This window comes from Lathyrus oleraceus, chromosome 5, assembly GCF_024323335.1.
Source record: "Lathyrus oleraceus cultivar Zhongwan6 chromosome 5, CAAS_Psat_ZW6_1.0, whole genome shotgun sequence".
NCBI lineage: Eukaryota > Viridiplantae > Streptophyta > Magnoliopsida > Fabales > Fabaceae > Lathyrus > Lathyrus oleraceus.
In genome coordinates, this window is record NC_066583.1 from 157,257,880 (window position 1) to 157,261,648 (window position 3,769).

General features: G+C 35.2%; 1 long non-coding RNA gene across 1 annotated transcript; it reads left to right on the forward strand.

Moving 5' to 3' along the window:
* The first annotated feature begins 999 nt into the window (after window positions 1-999).
* LOC127079881 (uncharacterized) lies at window positions 1,000-2,397 on the forward strand. Its single transcript, XR_007787990.1, has 2 exons — window positions 1,000-1,411; window positions 2,029-2,397. It is a non-coding gene; the product is annotated as an uncharacterized LOC127079881 (long non-coding RNA).
* Window positions 2,398-3,769: the final 1,372 nt, after the last annotated feature.

A 3,769-nucleotide genomic window follows, 5' to 3' on the forward strand; every position in this document is an offset into this window, starting at 1 on the left:
ATCTTGCTTATCATTTGTTTGTCTTTTTGCCCAAATACAAGGGAAAGAACTCTTTATTGACTTAATGTCATAGATAGTTTAGCAATCCCCAGTTCCCCTTTGACCTTGTTAGAGTCATTTTCACTTTCAACTTAGATTTAAGTAAGAGTTTGTAACTCTTGTAAGTGTGTTTGTTATGAACACTTACTTCCCCCCTTTGGAACCTTGATCATTATCAAGTGTTCTTTCATCCTTAGTTATGTGAACTACGGTTGCTCTGATTCCATCCTTATAAGGATACGTATGCATATGACCGTGTAGTTATGGCGAGCAAACTTAATAAAACCTTTAGTTCTTTTCAAATAAAACATTTCTAAACAATAGCAAACAAACAATACTATAACACAAATACTTTCAAAAGGTTTCTATAGGATACTATAAATACTTATGATGCTAATACCTTCCCTTAGTATAACCAACCCCCGAACCTTAGATCTATTCGCATTATTTTTACATTGCACAATTAGAGTTTTATTCGATCTTTTACCTTTCCCTTAGATAAATTAAAGTTCGGTGGTGAACATTCAATGTTTTGTGATTCAAGTTAATACAATAGCTTAATATCCGATTCTCACCGCGACATGATGATTACTAATTTCTAAATCTAATTAAACCACAATTAACCATGAATTAATCTACTAATCACTAAAATATTAATTCCTAATATTTCTAAAAAAATTATGAATTAACCTAATTCCTATCAAGATTAACAAAATAACATCAAGATTAACAAAATAACATCAATATTAATCAAAGAAAAAACTAGAATTAAAAATTAATTAATTAAGGATTAATCAAATATTAGTGGGATTAGAAAATGAGCATGAACATTGGGCTATGGGTGTGCATCATTGCTGGGGGTATGGACAAAAAATGCTTGCTTGGGCCAAAGGCCCAAGTCTTCCAAAAAAACCCAATACCCGGGTTCAACATTCATGAGTTTCAGCCAGACCAAAACAAAACCACTTAAAACGCCTAAATTACTGAATACCACATGAACGAACACAGAAATCAGCTTGCACATCAATTACACACCATCACCATTAACATGATCCGGAATCGAACAGAAACAAAGACGCATACACCATACGAAACAACCTCGAGATCACGTTGAAACCTTACGAATGAACAAACATACACTCAATTCAGACGCGAAAGAACTCACCATCGGCGTCGGAAGAATCTCCCTCGGTGGCATACGCGTGAAATTGAGAAATTCAATTTTGCTTAGGGAAAATGTTTATGTCCGTTCTTCAATTGTCGATATTATTTTGAGATGATGATGTATGATGAAGAGTGAAGCGAGTTGAATTGTTGTTAGAAGTGGTTTCGATGAATCCCAATAGATGAAGGTGAAGGTCTCCTTCAGATCGTGAGTTTTCTCTCCTTTTTTTGCTCTATTGTTATACGTTTCCTTTTTGATTTCTCCTACTTCCTCCAATTTTGTTTCTGTTTGAATTTGTTTTTGGGTGATTTGTGGCTTCCGATTTGGGTTTTCTGTTATATCAGTATTTTTTTAGGGAGGTTTTACAGGTTCTGTTAAGGGTTGAAGCAGGGTGGGGTTAGAAGAGGTTAGCCTTGTGTTCTGCAGGGTTTTTGGTTTTTGAAGTTGGAGAGAGTAGAGTTGAAGATTCTGTGAAGGAGTTGTTAGTAGGGCGATTAGAAGAGGTTCAGGTTTAAGAAAATAATAGTTAGAAGAACCTCTTCAGTTGGATTCAGTTCTGTTTCTGTTATGGAGGAGGTTCGGTTGAGGAAGTTTTTTTGTTAAGGGGTTATGACAGTTGGGGGTTCGGTTAGAGAAAAGTTTGGTTCAGTTATCAGTTATCATTCCTGTTATATTAGTTATGGTTATTTAATTAAATTTTGGTTATTTGCAAAGTTAGTACGTTAGTTGAGAATTGGTTAGTGAGGAGCCTGAAATTCTGTTTGTGTGATTGTTCAACTGTTATTGCATTGCCTTACTATAAGTTTGTTTCGGGTCTGTTGCAGAATCGCGAATTGATGCGGTTCAGTTGTGTAGGTTAGTTCAGGTCCTGATTTGTTATGTCCATTTGATGGCTTTGTGTTGTATTATGATTTTTATTGCATGGTGTTTTCGTTGCTTTGGCTTGTCGTGCAAATGGTTTTACATTGGCTTGGCATTGGATGCAAGGAGTTACTTGGATGCATTGCTCGGAATTGCTTGCGTTTTGGAGTGTAGGATTGTTGTAATTTTTGTAACTCTTATAGTTTAAACTTAGGGATTTATGGTTATAATTTGTGTGTTGGAAAATGGATGTGAGTGTATGTGATTATAATTGATATAATGGAAATGTGAATGCATTTGGAAATTTGAAAATTGAATGATGGTTTGATTTACGTTTGGAAATGTATGGAAAGTGACTAAATGATATGGAATTAATGTAATGTCATTTCTTTTTGAATGGTTTGAATTGTATTGAAAAGAGAAAAAGGTTGGGAAATGGATTTGTGGAAATGTATCACAATGGGAATTTGTATTGTAACTTTGAAATTTGAATGGATTTATGATTTTAAAGAATAAGAATGGTTGTAACTTGGTTTATGGAATGGATGTAGTTTGGAGTTGTCATGTTTTGGAAATGTATGTTTTTGTATTGGCCACGGTTGGTTTAAAATGAACAAAAGGAAAACTCTGAGATCAAGGATCAATTTATAAAAAGGTTTAGGGTGAAAAAAGAGGGATTAGGTTGATTTTGGTCAAAGTTGACTAAAAAGTCAACTATTAACCAAAGCCAACATTTGGTTAACACATATTTTTTGATATATTTTTTCATGTAATGGACGTCTTATGACTTATAATGATGAAACTTGATTTTTTATGGATGAAATTGACACCTTGAATGTTCTTGTATGACTTGATGCTTGAAATGAATGAGTTTATATGAATATGTATGGTGACTAACTATGATTAGGACTTAAAAATGAATTGAAATGAATTGTATGGATTGAAATGGGATATGGTGAAAGATAAAGGAATGGATGAACCAATGGATACCAATTGTGAATGAACCATAAACCAAGGGCCAAAATGGGCAATGACTACGACATGACCAAGGATCCATGGATCAAAAACCAATGGCAAGAAGTGGACTTATGATTTATGACTAAATGAAAACAAACTAAGAATGGACCATGCACTTGAGATGATCAGATGAATGGACCCAGGAAAGCCACACACTAGGCACTATGTTAGAGGATGACCCAGATGAAATGTTGTGGAATGGAAGCAAATGAAAGTCGTGGAGCCAAGAACTTGTAATCAATGGTCATGAACTAGATGACTGGTCATGCACAAAAGGTTATTAAATGAACCTTGACCAAGCAAAAGAATCATTCCACAAAGGATTGATCAGATGAAATTAGGGTTAGGAAGTCACCCATAAGGGCATGGGGCATAATTAGGGTTGTGGAAACCATGATCAAGTGAGGATCCCCAAATTAGGGTTTTGCTTCACTAAAAAGTCATAGTTGAATCACTAGCGATAGGCACAACGCACAAGCATCAAGAGCCACCCTTAGATTAGGGTTTGCTTGTTAAGCCACCTCAAGTTGCAGAGAAATCCTAGTTTCCACTAGGTACAAGCACAAAGCTTAGAATCCATGATACTTGCCCTCTTGTGTTGGACTATGACTATGCATATGGAATAAATGACCACAAGGATATGCATATGATTAGGGTTAGTGACCTAGATGACCAATGTGAAGGGTA